The sequence below is a fragment of the Apteryx mantelli genome, chromosome 3 (genome assembly GCF_036417845.1).
Source record: "Apteryx mantelli isolate bAptMan1 chromosome 3, bAptMan1.hap1, whole genome shotgun sequence".
NCBI classification, from domain to species: Eukaryota; Metazoa; Chordata; class Aves; order Apterygiformes; family Apterygidae; genus Apteryx; species Apteryx mantelli.
This window is the reverse complement of record NC_089980.1, coordinates 55,799,044-55,821,103: the sequence shown is the minus strand read 5'-3', so window position 1 is coordinate 55,821,103 and position 22,060 is coordinate 55,799,044. Positions and strand designations below refer to the sequence as shown.

Below are 22,060 nucleotides of genomic sequence, written 5' to 3'. Positions count from 1 at the left end.
ATCCCCAAATTCTTCCCAGCAGCGTTTCTCCTGGCTCCCTGACTGCTAAATTCCGTATGAAAAGTCTTCTAAGCACTACAACTACACGCACTTTTGTGTATCCACTCTGTGAATCAAATCACTCGATCTAGATTAGGAGTTGCGCTCTCTTTTGTTCCGAGTTTATTCGTAAATCAGTTAAATGTTCTGGTTTGCAGAAATACCCACGGGCTTCGGAAACAGTGTGATTGAAGCGGTGCCCTGCCGCAGCAGGGCAGGAACGAGGGGCCTTGGGGCGGCGGGGGAACGGAACACCTGGAGCTGCCAACGCGGCCCAAGCTCCTGGGTCACAGAAATACAACCGCAGTGTGACACTGCCCAGGTGCTGCTCCTTCACCTCTTCTCACTTTTGTAACTGATTTTTTTTTTTCTCTCTTTGAAAACTGTGTCTCTCGTGAGTTTTCTGCTGCACAGTACTCAGGTTTCTGAGTTTCATCCCAAATCTCCTTTGAGAGATATAGATTGAAATGCCATTTTTATTTACCTTATTTTTGCAAAAGGTCAATTTTAAGGTAAACAGCTTGGTTGCTGGACAGAGGCAGTGGTAACTGCCTGTTCCCCTGGGGACCCAATGTACGTAAGTAGAAGTTAGGAATTGTTTTTGGCTGGCACAGAGTAATGTGTGTTCATATGCGTCCTTTCAATGTTGCTTCTTGTAGCATGCAGCAGGTGCCATCTATGGTAAATGCCAAGTGATGTTTGGGGCTAATTAAAGCCACTGCTTGATTTTTAGGATCTGTGCATTAATACAGTGTTAGAATCTACCAGTCTTAAGAAATACCCCTTTTTATTTTACTTTTTCCTGGCAGGGCTGCATCTCTTGAGTCTGTTGAACAAATTATGCCAAATTTGGATCATTAATCTGACCTTGCATCTTTATGAGGCGCACGAAATATCAAGGCAAGCGGATTTTTGAAAACTGAGAAAAGTTAATCTTTTCTCTGTGTAAGAAGTTTCTTGACTTCAAATATAGCAGAGCTGGCACTTCCTTGTAGTATTGATATACCTTACATTAACTGTTACAGTTTCTATCACTCTCCAAGTGTGACAGAAAGATCTTGAAGATCTTTCAGTATTTTTAGAACAACTCAGCTGACGATTGAAAAGTCAAAGTCAAAGAATTATACAAAACTGAAGTTCTAGGAACACATTGCCATTGCAAATCCAGTTTGTTAGAAACAGATGTGTAGAGGTGCAATCCTGTTGCCACAAAGCTAGTTTGTTTTTGGAGTTTTCTGTTCAAGAAATAACCATATATGGCCATTTTTAATATTTGAGTTAAGCCTCTTCATTATTATCAGTTTTCCTCCCAGACTCACATGGCTTTTTCATGGTTTAAATCTTATCAAACTTTGTGGCAATTGTTTTAAACCAACTTACAGTGGAGGAATCTTGGAGGAATCAGATGACTGCTATTTGGAAAAGCTGGTGAATATTCTCTTTTTATCTAGACTAGCTTATCATCATTTTTGTTGAAAAAAAAAGCTTGCCTGATCATATTAGATCTTAAGCACAGTTTCTCACACTCAGGTTCTTTAGACACCTTGCTGCCATATCATTACTATTGTAGAAATCTTTACGCTGGCTTACTGCACAACTTTGCCAACTGAAAAGTCAAACAATTTACTTTTTTGGTTCTGAGTGACTCTTCTCTCAGTTGGCAACCTTATCTAGCCTTTGTTCATATTAAATTCATAGCTATCCTTTAAAATCTAAATCAACTGCTTTATTTAGTCTGACCTAGTTATGACATGGTGATAATGGAAGCTGAAGTCTTTTGCAATTATGTCTTTCGGCGATGGAATAAGCTTTCTTTAACTGTATAAATCCCTCAGTCTTTGCTGGTATTTAAAATTGAACTACAGAAACATGTTACTGTTCTTAACTATCCTTTGTTAAGGACATTACCTAAAAATACATCAAAAATACATCTAATATATGCCATAAAGATTTAAGTAGTGCCAGAATAGAAGTGTCTTATCCCATTTCCTTATGCAAATGCATTATGGTTTATTTTTAGTTATGTATTCATAGGCAATTTTTTCCTTTCTTCATTCATGAAGAGGATACACAATGCTTGTGTATCATTTGTACATCACCTACTGTTATTCCTCTTTCCAAATGTGGTGATATGTATTCATTACAGTGTAACTTGAATTGCTAAATTAAGACAATTTCTTGCTGTCTTTTCTATGATGCTCTCCCCTATAATATCTGACTTACCTACAAATGTTAATGAATTCATCTTTATGACAACCCTGTGATAGAAGATAGTATTATTATCTCCACTATACATAGGGAAAAAAAGAAACTAAGAGCTTAAGGTTGGTCATGGTAAAAAATGTCTACTAATTTTAAATGCCTACTTTGTGATTCTTAGGGCTAATTTTCCATAGAACATAAAGCTCGCTGCAGCAGTTTAACATGTAGCAACCCCAAAATGTCTGTTCAGCCCCTTTAATTGAATGTTACTCCCCCCAACAGAACTGACAGAAGGATGTGAGTCTGCAATTTAAGCTACCCTGCACAGAGCAGCACCTTTGCTCAGACACCTTCATTAGTGATTTAAACTAAAAATTCAGACTTTGCAGTGATGTGGCTAAGGTCAGATTTTGTCCACTGTGCTGCAGGGATGTCTTAAACTTGCCAAATGAGGTGCACCAGAGCTCAGCTGTCAATGCCATCAGCATTTTTAAGTCCTGTTTGTTTTGCAAGATATCTCTTATTGGGCTAACTTGCAATCACAATTGCTCAGCAAAGGCAGGTCAGGTTTCAGATATCACAAACTATGGACAAATACGGAAAACAAATTGCTAATTAGTGGCACGTGCTTTACTTTTCCATTTTCTCATGTAGTCTGAAACCCTGACTACATTAATTCTCATGAGGCCTGTGATCTCCCTCCTGGTGTGGGGGCACAGAGATCATGCTGTTCTGTAATGCTCTGGGAATGATATGAAATGCAGTCCTTTTGACTGAGGAGAATTTAGAAGATGCTGGGTGTAACTGGCACCCGAAATATAACTCCACAGAGTAGCATATCCAAGTAGAAATTAGGTCTTCAGCTAAAGACCATTCAATTCTTAGGTGTTGTTTTTCATTGAAAGGCAGTTTTAAATAAAAATTGTTAGAGTCCTAATTTTAATAATTTTTTCCATGTATGTTTCCGGTTTTATGCCTAAAAGGTCAAAACACAGATATATCCTAGCATATTGAATATCACAGTGGTCTCCACATACATTCTTAGCAAGGTTGGTATCCTTAGACCCAGAGCGCAGGTTTCTCCTGTTTAAGTTATCTTTTATATGGGTCTGCTACCACATAGACACCCAAGAAAGACACCTCAGATTTTGACTGTGTGATTCAGAACTAATTGCTAGAAACACAGATACTGAGGGGATCCAGGCTGGAGTTTGAAGTTCTTGGTGACATGTATTCTTGAGGTTATAAACCACTTGTTCTCCCAGCCTGTTCCTCTTGCCCTTGTTGCTGTTGTTTTCACCAGTTCCTGTCCTTGTCCTTTCATGGCCGCTGTTCCACACCATTGTCACTTAGCTTATTGTCTCTGACCCCCTTAGTTCCTATCCCTGCCTTTTGCTTTTGTCGCTGTTTCTCCAGCTGACACACATGCATTGTCACTGCTGTCTTCCTCAGCTTCTCTTTGCTATCTAAATCTGCCCTTTATCCCTCTGTAATGAAGTCAGACTGCTAATTCTTACTCTTTCATAGAGAATAGAAAAAGCAGAATTTTGAAAACAGGGAGAGGAGGAAAGAAGGAATATGTTGAGGGAGGGCTAGATACTATGGAAGGCTGGCTAGGTCTGTGCAAAGCAAGGACAATAGATTCAGAAGGAAGCAGGTGTCAGAGAGGGGTTAAATGTAGGGACTGGTACTTAGAGGTCTGTAAGTGAGTTTGAGTAACAAGTTCACCACTGAAGGCATCTTGCAGCTAGCTGTAATGTGCATGTAGGTATTTTCTTCTTTTTTGTTCACAGATGGCAGCTACTCAGACCAGAGCTCTGTTTCTTCCATCTAGGAGTGAGACCCTTTTCACAATGAGGATGATATGAATTTTTGAAATAATTTATGCCCAGAATAAAGCAGTGAGAGGCAGTGTGAAAATCCAAAGAGCATGTGCATGTGGCAAATAGCCAGGTATGTTTCTGCAATGACTATGGGTGTGATTCTCCTCTCACACTATTTTTTACATTGGAATCAGTTACCAAATACTTCTGGTTTGTGTTGCAGAGAGAAAAGAAAAAAAACAGTCTGTGCTTTCATATCAGAACTTGTGATTTAGGATCATAGGAAGGATCATGCCCAGAAGAAACAGGGACTTGGTCTGATAATGTAAGTAAAATTGATAGGACTTACAGTTAAGATAACCAACCATTTATTTTCCTGATGATGCCAAAATCTGGCTTGTTTATGTCCCTGTTTAACCTTAGATCAAACCATAAATCTTCTTCACAGTACATCACTGTTCTCTGCAGCACTGGTTTTAAAATTTCCTCACTTTATCCTCTCACTTTATTAAATTTGATGTAACAGTTGAATGTAACAGTATCAGTCTTTTCTTTCTACCTCCCCACTCTCATAGATTTTTCCTCATTACATTAACTCTACCAGAAAAGAGATCTGTCATTTAAACCACACCGCATTCATGTTACTGCAATGTCCTTGTCTTCAGAATTTCTGTTGTAATTAACAAAGAACAGCCATTTTAGTGTTGCATATCAGCTGGTAAAAACAAATCCACCAAAACATAATGAGAAACAATGGTATGTTGTAGGAATTAATCATTTCAGTATTATGTGAAAATTCACAGGCATGAAAGAGCACATCAGAATTTTGTGAGATAATTATATAATAAACTAGCCTCATGCACACAGCTCTTAATGGCTTTGAACATTTCCCTTAGTCTCTTTTTACTATGTCAGAATACAAAAGAAAAAAAGGGCTTCAAAGTGCCTTTGGATTTTTCCTCCTATGACTCTGACACAGTTCTGATATGCTTTGGGGTAGAAAAACATTTGTCTATTCAAAATGACAGCTTGAGGGGTGTTTAGTACTGCTGCTCTTCAGTTCAGTTCAGTGTGTTAGCCTCACGACAACAAGCTTCTTGCTCTTAACTGTACAGACCTGACTTACAGTAACAGCTTTCCAGAATCTGATTACTGAAAGCAGATAGCCAGGAGATCAGAGCTACAGGCTTTAAAGGTGTTTGTCTTATTATCCTAGTGACACTGAGCAGACTCTTTCCTTCAGTGAGATCTGCATTGGGGTCAAATCTTGAGGATGCTCTCTAAGCTGTGTTGAGGTCATTTGAGGTAAAAATTACGGAAGTTCTAAATCTGCAGGCAAAATTGTATCACAGAAATTAAGTGCTACTGAAAAGAGATGACTGCTGATGTGCAGAAGAAGTAAGGATGATTTGTGCTTATGGAATACACAACATTCAGATTCTCTAGCAATTTGATACCTGTCTTGAAGTATTTTTGAGTGGGGAGAAGCAGTCATTTTTTAAAAAGAATTATTTATTTTTCTGCAAAATGTACTTAACGTTCATTTGTAAGCAAACATGGAAGTTTCTATATACTATTATGTTCAACTAATATTAATAAAGAGATCATATTTCTTGCTTCCTTCTTCTGTGTTCTCCCCTAAATAAATGTATAATTTTTTTTTTTTTAACTGTCTGGATACATGAATGTGTTAGCTAACATAGCTCCTTAAGACCGATGTAGATTATGCTGCTCTCAAGATGAATACCTCTCTTCAGCTATGAATGGCTATAATGCTTGCTCTTGGGTGGCATAATTTTATATTCAGATGTACCTGTGTTCTTGAAAAATGACCTTCTTCTTCCACAAATGCAAGTAGACACATTTGTGCCTGAAATGAATTGCTGAATAATCAAATGCAAATCTGAGGCCATAAAAAATTAGTACCCTTCCGTTCAGTTAGGCCAAATTCCATTATCACATACCATCTTCTGCCTATACTAGAGTACTACCTGGTGGTGAAACAGCCTCCACTCCTATTCAGACTGTCATAAGGGGGAAACGATCAGTAGATTTGAGTAGTTATTCTTCCTTCCAGCAGCTCTGCACAGAATTAATGAGGCTCTCTGTCTGAGAACACACAGTTCTGAACCTGAATAGAGGCTGGGCTAAAGCTTGTGGAGCAACAGTCAGGTATCCTTGTATGTACCTGGATCTCTTTACCTAATACTGAAATTCAGCCACCTCTGAGGTGGGACAAGGGCAATGATTTAACAGTGCATAAAATTATTTCTAAACAGTTTAGAGGAGAAAAGTACTCTGTGTAATTGAAAGTTCATTTAGGTAGATAGAATGTAATTACCTGGCACAGTTAGAGGACCAAAGCTATTGTGAGTCTCTGATGAAAACTGTCATCAGTTATTTAATGGCCAACATGTGATTAGAATTTTTGTTTCATATTTCATGCAAGAACAGCACATTCAGCAACCCAGTGACCCCTAAATTCAATGCAGGGGCACTCAGTAATTACTGACTCAGAGGTAGATGTTCTACTAGGTGAACTATGATCGTTGCTTCTTGCAGCATATTAGTATATGACTCCTAAACAGCAATAAGGCTGCGCCTTAGTTAGTTTGTGGGATCAAATTTTTACAATAGTATAGGCAAAGGAATAACTTTAAAATACTACCAGTATTTAAAACTAAAATATATGCAGTAAAAATAATGCTTGCAAATAACTTCTTTACATAAGTGCCTATGATACCAGCTTCTAACCTGACCTGAACCTGTCAGAGAAATATTATCAAAGCAGTTCACATTTCAAATAGTGTGAAAACAATTCACCCTTCATTTTTTCTCCTTTCGTATTAGAAATGCCCCTCTCAGGCCCTGCAAACTGAGTGGTTGCTTCTCTGCCTCCTCCTTCCACCCAAGAGCTTTAGCTCTGCCAAAGGAGAGGCTGCTCCCGTCACAGGCTGAGCTCTTGTGTTCTTCACAAGTCCATCGCTCTTCACAATTTTTTCCAGCCAGACATCATTGTCCCAGACAGATGCCTAGACCAGGAGAATCACATCCAAAGCAGTGGGGATCCAAAGGCTCAGTTCATCTTACCTCTGTGAAGTCCCACCAGCTTCATTTGCTTTTCAGAGTTGTTTTTCCTTGGCAGAATTGTTGGAGAAGGACTGTAATGCTAACAGCCGTAATTGCCAAGTGAGAGTTATTCTGGAGGACAATGATTTCTGCTCATACTTCAGACACTTGTTGTATCATTGGAGACAACTCACGCGTGTGGCAGGATCAAACTGTATAATAATTCAGTCATTACTTTGCCATTTTGTAACTTGGTGCCATCTGGAATATAGCATAGACAGAGCCTAAAACAAAAAGCAATCTACAGTGTACGTTAAGGTTGCAAAAGAAAACAAAAAACCCAAAGCAAAACAAAACAAAAAACCAAACCCTCTCCAGAGGGAAGTGTGATAACAAGTATCCACAAAGACGGGAAGCTGCAAAAAAACAAACATCTGTGCTGGAAATGAGATTGGATCAAGCAAATTACTCCAGCCTTAATCAGTCACTGACACGAACAAACAGGCATACAAACAAGTTAGAAGGACAGAACATGGATTTTTGAAAAGTTTGGCAAAATAAGAATCATTTTTCTGGGCAGAAATGAACTAAAGAATTCTTTGTCGTTCTTTGTTGAATAGGCAAAGACAGATGGAAGTCTATAGAGACTGCCTGAATACAAATCATCAGAAATATGATTTCTAACAATTCCAACATTTATCTTGAAAATGAACTTTTTGATAACATGACATTGTATAAATTCATTGTTTCATAGACTGCTGTTTATTTGTGTACATTTTGTGCATCAATAACTAGAAACTTTATGCTGATGTATAAATGTAGTTAATAGCAAAAAAAATACATTAGGCTGAATGTTTATTTACAGTGAAATTCACCTTAAAAAAATCAGTCTTATGGCCTATCAAACTTAATTTCCATTTGCATCTGGAAAGAGTGCTAATGAGACAAAAGTGGTAGAGATCTTTTACAGCTCTGAGTTTACAGATCTAAGAAGAAAAAGGAACATACTCCTTTCCAGTCTCCCTTCTCTTTTGGCTTTTCTTTTAAACTGGAATAGAGTTAAAACAATGTAATTTATGCAAGGCCACAAAAAACCCTACGATGTGAGAAATGAGATTTGTAGTGCAAGGTATATGTGCTTTAAGTTCAATTTTTTTTTTTTAGATAGTCACTTTTTGGGGTACAATTGTTCTTTAATTCTGAGTTTTTAAAACTTGTCTTTGGAATCTCAGTGACTTTAAACAACTTTAATGTATTTCACAATTCCTGTCAGTTTTCAGCTGTAAGCAGAAAATAACGGAAAACTAGCTCTTTTATCTTTCAAAACATTATTATGGAAGTTTTCAAAATAGAATCAACATTATTCTATCAGTGTTGTGAAAGCAGGTTACTTGCATCCTGTTCTTTTGATGAAATCATTTATATTTACAAACTGTATTCTTGCCAAGTCATTCCTTGCTCTAATTCTGCTTTGAGACAGTTAAAGAAAGAGAGAAGATAATTTTATATCACTTTGGTGAACTATCATAGAACAGAAAATAAACAAGTAATAACTTATAAATACCATGTTTTTTTAATCATTTCAGAACTTAAATACTTGAGTATCTCTGCTCTAGATTGATTCTGAAAATGAATTACTTGTAAATCCCATTCAATGAAATATCAGCAAGACCGTGGCTGGTTAAAATTGAAAGAAGTGAAAAATTTAAGATAATTTCAAGAATTACATAGGAAGATGCTTCCAATGTGTTCAGGAGACCTCTAGGCATTTCTAAGACAAGACCCACAAAGTCTGATCCAAATCTCATTAAAATCAGTGACAGTCTCTCCCCTGACTTCCAGTTGTAGAGGGGATTGGGTTAGGTTTTAAGACTGAAATAAGCTCCATATAAAAGGCATGCACATGTCCTGTTCATTCTGCAAGTGGTGCTCAACCTCTCAAAGACAAGCTCACTTCAGTTTTTACAGGAGACAGAGGCCTTGTTCTGCCCTATGCAAAGGGGTGCGTTTCACCTAATAGCAGAGTTCAGCACAGCATTCAAGCTTCGCTCCCACTGAAGGCAGGCAGAGGTGTTAGTGTTTTGCAGAAGAGGGATGGACAAGTGACTCAGGACCTGGCTGGGGAAATCAAGCAGAGACAGTGACTGCATAAAGTGGATCATTCATTCTCTAATGTTTGCACTGATTGAGGACAGTATTCTCCAACAGCTGGGCTGCAAATCCCAGAGAGATTATGCAGCTGAGGCATCGCAAGGTGTTGAAATACAACTGAAAGCAGAGAAAATCTCAGTCCACCAGTTGTGCTCTATTCTAGTCTGCAAGGGGAAATGTTCTCTCTCTCAGTTTCTCAAAAACAGATATAAATATACTAATCATATATTTGGCTAACCATAGGCTAACCATAGCTATTGCAGATACACTATTGTTATTCTTATTTTCAGAGTAAGTAGAGTTGTGACCATTCTGTATTTCAGATAAGGTGGTGTCACTTGAAAAGACCAAGAAACATTTGTCAAATGCATCCAAACAGCAGCAATAACTCATACAGCTGTTTGTAATGCATCAACACACAGCACAGCATAGTGCCAAATCAACGCATAGAGGGATTTTTGAAGCCAGCAGAGAATGCAGCTGTGTTGTCAAGGGAGGAAGGGACACAGAGCTTTCTTAGCCTTTCATCCTATAGATCCACATCTTTTTGAACTACCTGTCTCACACTGTCCTTGAGAAAATGGGCTTTTTGGGAGTAGTGCAAACCTGTGACATAACCGCCTGAGATAGATTTAGACAGCTCTGCTGAATCAGTGCAGTACCGGTACTTGGAATTTCTTGTTCGACTCTGGAAGAAACAACAGCAGATTGAGCCGAAAACCTTTTCCTGATCATTGTTACCAACTACTGCTCCCTGTTCTTGAGAAGCAGTTTGATGGCTATAGTGTCAGGATGTTGTGCGTTTCCAAAAAGACTGGACTTACAAACTTGCTCTGTTACCCTTTTACCTAAGGCAGCTAGGTCCTTATAGCAACACTGATTTACCAAATAGAGTTGATAGATAAGTAATAGTTTAATCACATAAATATGGATCAAGAAAGACTGTGATTTGTAATATTGGCCCATGTATAGCATACTGACAGATAGTTTTAACACAGAAAACATAGAAAATTTGAGAAGGGATTTCACTGAACTAAATATTTATAGGAATCTTTTATCACATTTCACAGATGTCCACTAAACAGTTTTCTTTGTTGAGGGCAGGCACTTAACATGCGTGATTTGTAAATGTTACTTGCCATACTGCCAGGGAGATGAGACGATCCGAGGGACTGCAGGTGACCATGCCCTCGATCGCTATTGTATGATAGCATTACTGCCTTGCTGCCAGACCCCCAGCTGTGCAGGTAACCTATCTTTATTGTTGCCCTGATGGGCTTTCAAGCTACTACTCCCTGTTGCTGATACATCTAAGTGTACTTCAACCTTTCTCAGTTTTAATCCTCCTCCTCAGCTTTCTTTTTTTTTCTTTTTGTAGCCATATAGCAATACCTTTATCATTGCAGACTGAAAAGCCTGGTTTTATTTGATTGCCCCTTTTCCTCAAAACTTATCCTGGAAGCATACGTGTGCTTCCAGATCCACCCTAACATCAATATAGCAGGCCAGTCATAATACATTTGTCTCACTCAGCTTGAGCAGATGGGAAGGAAAATAGCTGGAGCTAGCACAGCTCAACTCCTGTCAGGCACTTCTCAGATGGCAGTGGTAGTTCAGTACAACTGAGTACATTATTTTAAACATTGCTTGTATGGTAATTTTTCTCAGTCATCATGCAGTGCTTTCTATTGGTATTTAGGCAAAAAGTAAATAATGGATAAATAAAAAATAGGCAGCTAAATTAAACACACAAGTGAAACAGAAACAGAAATAACGTAGGTTAAAAGAGGACTAAAAATAGTGGTATTAATAAGTCTTTTCATGTTTTATGCTCATCAGGTAGGTAGCCCACAGCTGTAAAAAATAAATAGACCTTTCTTTTTGTCTGTGTTGTCAGTTTATTAAAAACCCATGATCACAACTAATTAATTTATCAAGAGATCAGAGAAAGGAAAAGCTACGGGGCTAAACACATCACTGAATACAGCCCCACGGAAATCATTAAAGGTATAGTGGAATGACTTTGCGTTTAGCTGGTGTCATCTATTCTCTGATGTAGAAGCAAATAGTTTTATAAAAACAGTGGAAAAATAAAGTTAAGGCTGACTGTTGTAATGGACCTTTAGAGAAAACAAGCTACAGTTTAGGACAGTTGAAACTGAATACATTGGTTTTGAGCAAAACTTTCACCTGCAAAATTTGCTAATAGAAAATGATTTGCATACATGAATGTCAGTAGTGGTGTCATGACTGACATTTTAACGTCCTGGGTCAGCTAGTCAGTGAAGGAGAGACACATCCATGATGTGGCTTGAGGTGCTGTTCATTCATGCTGCCTTGTGCTAAACAGAGGAAGCGCTCAAGTCTTTTTAGCACCCCTACCCCAGAGAGAGCCATGGCTGATACTTAGGAACATGTGTGAAGCGCTAGAAGAAGATCACAGACTATCCCCTTGTCCCTCCTCCTGTCCCTTATTTGATAAGATAGTAGCAGTTTCTGCCCTTTTTCCATACTTAACCCAAAAATTCATCTCATTTTTGGCCTACCTTCCTCACATAATTTATTTATGTCAGTGATTGGGAAATTGCTAACTACTTTAAGCTTTTAGGATTTTCAAAATGCTACAGCCCTGTGTGCAATATATTCCCTTAGGTATATCCCCTATGACTTAAATCATGCTAGACCTAGTTTAGAATGACTGTAATACGGGCCAAAGAACTAAGAAAATTACAGAGGGTTTAGGATGTCAACTACTTTATAGTCTAGGGACAAATATTGACTATTAGAGAGGCTGGGGTGGTAAGATACTGAAGACAGATTTAAACCTGTCTAAGCCAACTTGGTCCTGATTGCCTTTATATGGAACAGCTGGGTTGACTTAACTTTGAATTTCCAGGCTCCTACCAGACTTCCAGGCTTCCTACCTCCTTTTTTGCCATGAAGTTCCATAAGGTTTATACTGTGCTGTTCTATATTACCCTTCCATCTTAATCCAGTGCTGTGTATTTCCTTCACATTTCTGAAGCCCCTTTAAATGAGTCAACCTGTAACATTTTGCTGTACATCCTTGTCTCGCAAAGGTTGAATATATTTATCCCTACCTTTGTGAAGCTTCAGTGTAATGTGAACCACCAAGGGAGCTCTTCAAGCTTTTATTTTCTCTGTAGGAGTCCATGCTTAGTTTATTTTCTTTGCAGGATTCCACGTGAACAGCCAAGTCCATAACTGACACAGGAGGCCTGAAAGGGCTATCAGTGCAGGTGGAGCCTATACATATTTCATCACATTGGCAGGGGTTTCTGTAGGCCTTGTGATCTTTGCAGGGACCCTTATGGGAAATCCAAAGAGGAGAGTCTAGGGAGCAGTTGGAAAACCAGAAACATAGGGACAGCTTTGAGGTGTTTGTGTCGGTGGTGGAAAGGAGAGATAATGACATTGAAAAAGAAGCAGGGAAGTAAGAAAAAGGTAAAAAGATAAGAAAAGCCTTTTTTTCAGGTTAAGGCTTCTGCAGGAAGGAAGGAGCTTAGCTGAAAGATCTGTGAGGCTTTGGCTGGAGCAAAGAAAATGGGGAAGAAAAAGTATATTTGAAGTGCTTGTTGGGGAGATAATACCCCAGCAGCAGGGTAAGGGGTGTAACAAGTGAGATAATAATTAAGAAGAAATAAAAAAGGAAGATGTGGCAAAGAGAAATTAGAAGTTTGTTGGAAATGGTGTGAGAAAGTAGCACTTGAAAGAGTGAGGTGAGCAAGACAGAAAGGAAAAGCCAAAAGAAGGGGAAAAAAGAGAAGAACAAGAACAATGTAAAAAAAGTTATGCTGAATTACATGCAGCAGAGAGGGGGTCTTGTGATTCCCCCATTTCTTCTTGAATTTCAGTTAACATACATGATAAAAAGCTCCTATTTTTCCATTCACATCTCATTGTTTACATCTTTGCATGTAGCTTTTCCATGATGACCCATGTATATGTGATTTCTGGACTGGGTTGCACCATTTCGGATCACACCTGAAAATTTTCACAGAAACCTCGGCTATGGCAGAATACAGCTGTCAAAACCCTTCCATCGTTTGTAATCTGAACAATCTTTGGTGGACAGTAACTGATGGACATTTCTAATACCCTATTTCTCAATGTTGCAGGAGCTTCTTGTTTACTTCTGGATATACCTCAAGATTTGACTTGACTGCTACAGAATAATTTTTTCCTTGACAGCTATTGGGGGTTTACTATCCAGGGTCTAGATCACATCATAGTGAAGACCTCAGGACTCCATCATTTGTGCCACTTGCTAGTCAGTCAGAGATTATGGACTGGCTATCAGGTCAAAGTTAGAGGTTCACCTCCTTCCCTGGGTATTTGTCTGAAAGAATTTGGAAGGATTGGATAGAAGGGGGATGTATTTGTTTTGGGGAATAGTGTGTCATCTTCTGTCTCTGAGAAGGAGTACATTTGGAGGTGTATTATTGTTAAACTATGTATGTGCTCTCTGAAATATCATGTAGACAATGCACCCTCTCAGTTAGTAAAAGGAATAAGTAGGTACATGCTGATACTGTACAAATCCAGGATCTGTAACAAGAACTGAGCTCTCCATTGACAAGTAAAATGCAACTGACATTTGCACAGGACTTTGCGGCAGCTTCTCAGACAATACTACACGAATTGAAAAAGAAAAAAAAGCAGTCCCTGAAGAAACAGATGAAGACACATTCCTCACGGATTACTTTGTCACAAGACTTCAGAATATGTCAGGGAGCAGTGAGTAGCATTTGTAGCCAAAATCCAGAAAGCAGTAAGTTCTCTTGCCTAAGGTATTACAGTCACAAATGGGCAACCTGCTTCTGTAAGACTGGGGGGAGAGAGAAAGTTAAAGGCAAACCTTGACATCTGGAAATCAGTCAGCCATTCTGTGTCATTCCTGCTTGCCTGCCTGTTTGGCAGCACAGCAGACTGATGAAAATGTTCCTCTATTCACAGACAGTTTGAAAGCAAACCAGCAGATCTGCAACAGGAGGATATGCCCATATTACTTTCAGTCAAACTGCTTTACTAAAGTATTCACTTTAGTATCATAAAACATGAAGACTTGACTTAACATTGTGCCCCACTCTTCCTTGTCTTGCTCTTTCGCCTGAAGCAACCTTGGGCACACTCCAGTGAAGGGGAGGCAGTTTCAGATAAACTTCTCACAAAACAGGCACGCTCCCCGCACAGGACTTTTACTTGCCTCCCACCAGCTCAGTCCTGTCCCAGAATTCTCCAAGGCACCCAACTGATTTTAAAGATAAATCAGTTCCCTCCCCAAAATCTGTTTTATGTCTTTATGTAGGCCAAACATGAACTCAAGTCTCTTCCTTCTCCAAGTTGTTCCCCATCTTCATGTCAAATGCTTCCTTTCCAAAAATTCTCATCCCAGTTCAATCATCTTTCCCCCTTCCCTCCTTGTCCCACAGTTTTCCCTCTCCAGTATCACAGGTGACTCAGGCTCTTCTTATCACCAGCTGAGCCTTCTTCCCTGTGGAGGTCACAAGTCCTCATGGTGGAGGAAGCTGGTGCTGAGAGAGGAGGAAGAGCTGAGAAGCAGTGAACTCCACACAAATGTGAGATGGAGAGGGCTCTTCTCAGCTCTCTGTCTGCTCTCAGATGCATTTCTTGTCAGTCTTGCAGCTCCTGGGAGAACAGAGGAGGAAACATTTTTTTCTTTCTCAGGTTGGCAGGCAACCAGACAGTCAGATGGGGCAAAGGGGTGGCTACAGATTAAGAAATAAATAAAAATCTGAAGTTACTGGAATAAAGTTGTGCAAAGCCAGAGACTCTGTTTGAGAGATAGAGATGTCAAACAGCTTTTCTCTATGATTAACCTTCACCATGTAAGAAAATAGGTTTTTTGCCATTGTGATATTGAAAGTGTTGGGCTTCGGCAAACACATTGTTCAACTTCTTGTTTCTTCTTTCTCTCACAGAGCTCTCTTTCAATAATTCAGATAAATTCTCTTTGGGAGATAGATTTTTATATTGGAATAATTAGGATCTTAAATTATTCCTATAAACTGTTAGACAGCGTGACATCAATTATGTCTGTCAGAAAGACTTACCTCTTCTGTAGCAGTAGAAGTATTGTCTCTGGAGTGGTCTACAAACACAAGAGAAGCAACATTTGTTGCTTAGACCAAATGATAGACCTGAAGAAAGGCCTACGTATCAAAAGTTGTCCACTTTCTCCAAGCATTTGAGCTGGTCTAATAAAAGATACTATTTATCCCTACTAACCTTGTGTTGCTAGAGTTACCTGTGCTTTGATCAGGGTCTGCAGTGTGCTTCAAACACTTCTCCAGGATGCTTGCTTGTTTTAATCACCACTGGCTGTCTCTTTTGCTATCAAAGGAGTTCCTTTTGCTAGCTTTTGATATGGGAAATGCATTACTCTGGAATCAAAGTGGTGTTTAACTCATCTCTGAGCACCTGGAGAGAAACCTTGAACAGCAGTTGCTGGTTAAATGTGAAATACATATTTATTAACAGCTGGGCAGGCTGAGTTATGTGTTTATATATATATAGTTTGTCAAGTTGTATTTGTGTTGCTGGAAGGTTACAGCAGCTTCTTTTGTATATTCCAGATTCAAGATATACTATCTTTATTTTTTGAATACAGAGGTTAAATAGAAAACTTTAATGCATAGGAAAAATAGTTTGGATTTCCTATTATATAATACCATTCAACTGAATGTCTCAAAACATCACAAAAGCATACATTAATACTTACAGTGATCTCGTGTTTGTTATTGTAATTATTAGTAGTGGAGTGACAAATGGCACTATAAAAATATTTGAAATATTAAATATCAAATAGGAAGAAGCAAATGGAAAACTAGTGCCCTCCTGATCTCAGTTTGATCACCTTAGCAGCCCCTTCCACAATTCTTACAGACCTCATTCACCCTTAACTCCAGTCAACCTTCTCTAGACTGTGGTGATCAACAAGTTATGTCTTATGTATATACACCAATATAGAACAGGTTTACATGCAGTTCTCCATGGGGAATCTTCAGAGCTGTCACTAAAGTCACTCTATATGGCTGTTAGAAGAAAGCTGTTTTCTGCTTAAATAAGGAAAGTATGGGACTTCAGCAGCAGGGTGAAGAGTCTGATGATTCAGAGATAGGCCCCTCATTTGCAGCTTCAGTGTCTGCTCCAGGAAACCTAAGAAACAGCTCTATCCGTTAGGGGCAGCTAACAAGACAAACTAAGATTGCTCCTGGGGAAATTCAGAAGAAACCATCATGTATAAGTCATTGTGAGAAACAGCATTGCCACACTTCTGGCTAACACAGCAAAAGCCAAAACAGATGTGCAATCTGGGGAATCAGCTCAAACCTCAGCAGCTCAGTCACCAGCCACTCTCCATGAAGGGGAAACAGCTCTGAACTGCTTCAAAGTGGGAAAAGCTGCAGCTCTGAACATCTTGCCCAGGATTTTGCCAAAACTAATTAAGTCAGATCTCTTGATTCTGCCTCATTGTGAAATAGATAATCTCACTGTAGAAATTTGTAGGTCTTCTTTCCTAGGATGACTTCCCCACTGAAAATTTCTAATGCTATTTTGAGACCTCTGTGGTCTCAAATAAGACTTCACTGACGATGATACTAAATGAAGGTAGTAATACAGTCCAACCCATGTATCACCTAAGTTTTAGTTTAGCTTGTCGCATCTGCATGAGTGGGCAACATTTGTCGGTATCATTTACACCTTAATTTGAAATGTAGTTATGACTCCTGCTGAAGAAATGGTTGCACACATCGTGCTGCCCAACAGTTCTGACTGAAGTGAGCCATCCCGGATTGCTAACGACTTCTGCGAGGACCAGAAATAGGAGGGGAATGTGCTTCAGCAACTGAGAATGAATACAGCAGTGCACTCAAAGAGGTCAGGGTTGGAAGCAGTGGCTTTGTGGCCGGGAGGAAGGCTGTATGGCTGCGTGGCTGCTCCTAGCTGTGTGCCTGCGACACGTGCCACAGCAGGCAGTGCTAAAGGGGCCAGGGAGCCTACGGTCTCATTAAGCCCTTGGGCAAGATGATGACATGAGAGACAAAGGGCTCTCCAGAGAAGGCTGCATGGCCCATTTGTAGTGTAGCCGCTCTGTGTCCAGCTTGAGGGATGAGGGTCAGTCAAGTCTGAATTTCAGAGCTACCCATAATCATCATATGAACAGGACTGGCCAGGCCAGAAATACCCTGACTCAGAAGCAGGCAGAACAGCAAGCAAGAATCTGTCAAGTAAACTGCTACTTTGGCAGAGGGAGGATGCATCCAGTCTCCTCCTGCCTTCGTGTCCTGGTACCTCTTTACCTCCTAGCCAGTGCTGTTGCTGTCACTTTAGCTGGAAAGTCCCTAGAGGTAGGATTTGCCTTATCTAATTTCACCCATCTGAAGGCAAGGTGTCAAGTCTAACCTTGTCATCCAGGCTCCCTCTGCTGTCAGTGGAGAGACACAGGCGCGACCAGAGGGCCTTAGGCACTTGGGCTGCAGTAGGGTGACTCTCCCCGGGAGGTGGCCGTACCTTGCACTGGCTGCAGAGGCAACCCAGGCAGCTACCTGAGCATTGACACACTTGCATGAGACACCTGCAGCAAGGTGAAATGAATCCCACCCTGGACCATTGCCCTCTTATTTGCTGAACTGCACCATGAGCAGATCAAGAATGGAGACTGAATTTTACCAAATTAGAAACAACATCACCATTCAGACAGGAAACATCCAAATTATTATGAGCAAATATAAATCACCATGCTGTCCTCCTACAAAATGTTTGCTGTGCTGCTAAATGAATCACAACTGTTTTAATATTCCACTGATTTTTGTTACTCAGCAACTACTGTGGTAGTTCAGCAGTGAGTAGGCTAAACTGCATTTTCCTAGAAGAAAAATAATGAGAGAAAATGGAAAGATCAAGATGTAGAAAGGGAATGCTGAAACCTGCGGCACAGCAGGAGGGAAATGAGGAGAAAATGGAAGTTTGATAGACTGGAAAGGTTAAGCTGCAGACACAACTCCTGGAAAGGGATCAGAGGGTCACCGGCGTATTATGAGATCAAGGGGAGGCAAGTTGAGAAGCAAAGTGGAATGATTTAAAAGAAGACGGATAGTGAGAGGGAGCGATTAGGAGAGTACAGCATACTACTAGAGTAGAGATCTGCCTGATTTGTGTGAAAGGAATTTGGTAGGGTTGTTAAAATCCTAATCTTCTGATTAACTGAATCATTGTAGAAGGATGCTGATACATACTTTGAAGATACCTGATTTCTATTTGCATTGAAAGCTGTCTGAATCTTAGGGGATATATCTCAAGTTAAAAGAAAAGATTAAAAAAAATGAATGGTTGGACTGATACCCACTGCTCTGCCTTTGCAGCCAGGACAGCTCATCTCCCTTCTCTACTGTCAAATAAAGGAGCACTCACACACAGAAAGAGTGCTGATCTCTGCAAGCACTGCTGCTCTTTGGAGCTGCCTCTGTAGAAGTGTGCTCATCCATGTGAGTAAAGCTTTGCATGCATATATACTATATATACATAACTGTCTACAAAACTGTGGGAATCCTTTTAATTCCTCCACCTACCTTAACCTTTTTTTTCTCTTCCTCAAATTCTCCTCAGCATTTTCTTTTCTACATCTGTTTTGTTACGCAGTTCCCAACACAGAACTCAATATCAGTTAACATGGAAAAGGAGTTCTGATATGTGTTTACTCATGGCAGTGTCCTTGCAACTCCAAACTTTGTTTTCTTTTTTTGCAGCTCATGACCACAATTGCTGGAGGATGGAAGAGTATACTGAAGAAGTATTACTATATGCTTACTCTTATTTTATATTCTTCTCTCACTGTCCATTAGTGGCCACTGCTAAAGTCAGGATGGACTAGATTCATCTTCAGGCTGATATGATACGGCCTTTCATATGTTCTTCCTTGGGTAATTGCTTTCTAAAAATTAAATCATTTGGTAAAGGACAAATGAAATAATCATTTGGCGTTCTTTCTTGCTGGGTTAACATAAGACCATGTATGTGACATTTTGTTTGAATTAAGACTGTAATCATATACACATTGCTGAAGCTGCTATGTTTTATAATAGACTCTTATTATTTTCTGCATATCTTTTCTTTGTGTGAAGAGTTTTTTCTTTCTATTAAATTGCATATCCGTAGAGGATTTGGGGGCACTCAGCCAGTCAATCCAATTTAGAGTGGGATAGCAGTTATTGTGGGCTAAGTCTCTTATCTGTCCCCTTCAGCTGTTTTACTTTTCTGCTATTCATGGAAACATAAAATTAAAAGTGGAATCAACTCAGAGGCAAGAGCCCAGCAAGAGACTTAGGAGGAAAAAGTTAAGGGGGGAGATTCTGACTAATCTCACTGCAGCTGGGATAATGTGCTGATGTCTCTCTTTTTTAAATATGAATACAGTAGATTTGGTACTTCACAAATATTGCTGTTTCATTTATCTTTTTGGGTATCAAAGCAAGTATCAGAAGAAATGTGAAATCAGATTGGTAATGGGCTTTTTTTTGAAGAAGAAGTGGGATTTGTGGAATTCTGGTTTACCACATGCTGTGTACTGAGAAATGACTAAGCTACAGGAATGAATAGGAAGCCTGAAAATGGATTAGCCATTCCTATAGGAATAGCAGAAGCATAAAGAAGAACAAGTCACCATATATACTTGATTCCATGCATACTTCATATTACGTGCACACTAATGTGAATCAGCAGCTCACAGAATCACAGAATCGCTGAGGTTGGAAGGGACCTCTGGAGATCATCTAGTCTAACCCCCCTGCTCAGGCAGGGTCACCTAGAGCACATTGCACAGGATTGTATCCAGGTGTGTTTTGAATATCTCGAGAGAAGGAGACTCCACAACCTCTCTGGGCAACCTGTTCCAGTGCTCTGTCACCCTCACAGTGAAAAAGTATTTCCTCATGTTCAGATGGAATTGTCTGTGTTTCGGTTTGTGCCCATTGCCTCGCGTCACAGAATCACAGAATCACAGAATCGCTGAGGTTGGAAGGGACCTCTGGAGATCATCTAGTCCAACCCCCCTGCTCAAGCAGGGTCACCTAGAGCACGTTGCACAGGATTGCGTCCAGGCAGCTTTTGAATATGTCCAGAGAAGGAGACTCCACAACCTCTCTGGGCAACCTGTTCCAGTGCTCTGTCACCCTCCCAGTGAAAAAGTTTTTCCTCATGTTCAGATGGAAGCATCTGTGTTTCAGTTTGTGCCTGTTGCCTCGCGTCCTGTCGCTCGGCACCACTGAAAAGAGTCTGGTCCCATCCTCTTGACACCCTCCCTTCAGATACTTGTACACATTGATAAGATCTCCTCTCAGCCTTCTCTTCTCCAGGCTAAACAGGCCCAGCTCTCTCAGCCTTTCCTCATAGGAGAGATGTTCCAGTCCCCTAGTCATCTTTGTAGCCCTTCGCTGGACTTGCTCCAGTAGTGCCACATCCCTCTTGTACTGGGGAGCCCAGAACTGGATGCAGTACTCCAGATGTGGCCTCACCAGGGCTGAGTAGAGGGGGAGGATCACCTCCCTCGACCTGCTGGCAACACTCTTCCTGATGCACCCCAGGATACCATTGGCCTTCTTGGCCACAAGGGCACATTGCTGGCTCATGGTCAATTTGTTGTCCACAAGGACTCCCAGGTCCTTCTCCACAGAGCTGCTTTCCAGCAGGTCAACCCCCAGCCTGTACTGGTGCCTGGGGTTATTCCTCCCTAGGTGCAGGACCCTGCACTTGCCTTTGTTGAACTTCATGAGGTTCCTCTCCGCCCACCTCTCCAGCCTGTCCAGGTCTCTCTGAATGGCAGCACAGCCCTCTGGTGTATCGGCCACTCCTCCCAGTTTTGTATCGTCGGCAAACTTGCTGAGGGTGCACTCTGTCCCTTCATCCAGGTCACTGATGAATAAGCTGAACAAGACTGGACCCAGTACTGACCCCTGGGGGACACCGCTAGCTACAGGCCTCCAACTAGACTCTGCACTGCTGATCACAACTCTCTGAGCTCTGCCATTCAGCCGGTTCTCAATCCACCTCACTGTCCACTCATCTAGCCCACACTTCCTGAGCTTGTCTCTGAGGATGTTATGGGAGACAGTGTGGAAAGCCTTGCTGAAGTCAAGGAGGACAACATCCACTGCTCTCCCCTCATCTACCCAGCCAGTCATTCCATCATAGAAGGCTATCAGATTGGTTAGGCATGATTTCCCCTTGGTGAAGCCATGCTGACTACTCCTGATCACCTTCTTTTCCTCCACATGCTTGGAGATGGCCTCCAGGATGAGCTGCTCCATCACCTTTCCAGGGATGGAGGTGAGGCTGACTGGCCTGTAGTTCCCCGGGTCCTCCTTCTTGCCCTTTTTGAAGACTGGGGTGACATTGGCTTTCTTCCAGTCCTCAGGCACCTCTCCTGTTCTCCATGACCTTTCAAAGATGATGGAGAGGGGCCTAGCAATGACATCCGCCAGCTCCCTCAGCACTCGTGGGTGCATCCCATCAGGGCCCATGGATTTGTGGGTTTGCCTAAATGATCACTAACCCGATCCTCCTCCACCAAGGGAAAGTCTTCCTTCCTCCAGACTTTCTCTCTTGCCTCCAGGGTCTGGGGTTCCTGAGGGCTGGCCTGAGCAGTAAAGACTGAAGCAAAGGCGGCATTCAGTAACTCTGCCTTCTCTGCATCCTTTGTCACCAGGGCACCCACCCCATTCAGCAGCAGGCCCACA

The 22,060-nt window shown here is 40.8% G+C and overlaps 1 long non-coding RNA gene across 1 annotated transcript; it reads left to right on the top strand.

Annotated features, from left to right (window-relative positions):
• Positions 1 to 219: 219 nt before the first annotated feature.
• LOC106487344 (uncharacterized) lies at positions 220 to 19,405 on the top strand. Its single transcript, XR_001293049.1, has 5 exons — positions 220 to 361; positions 4,035 to 4,194; positions 4,288 to 4,389; positions 18,692 to 18,814; positions 19,076 to 19,405. It is a non-coding gene; the product is annotated as an uncharacterized lncRNA (long non-coding RNA).
• The last annotated feature ends 2,655 nt before the right edge of the window (positions 19,406 to 22,060 follow it).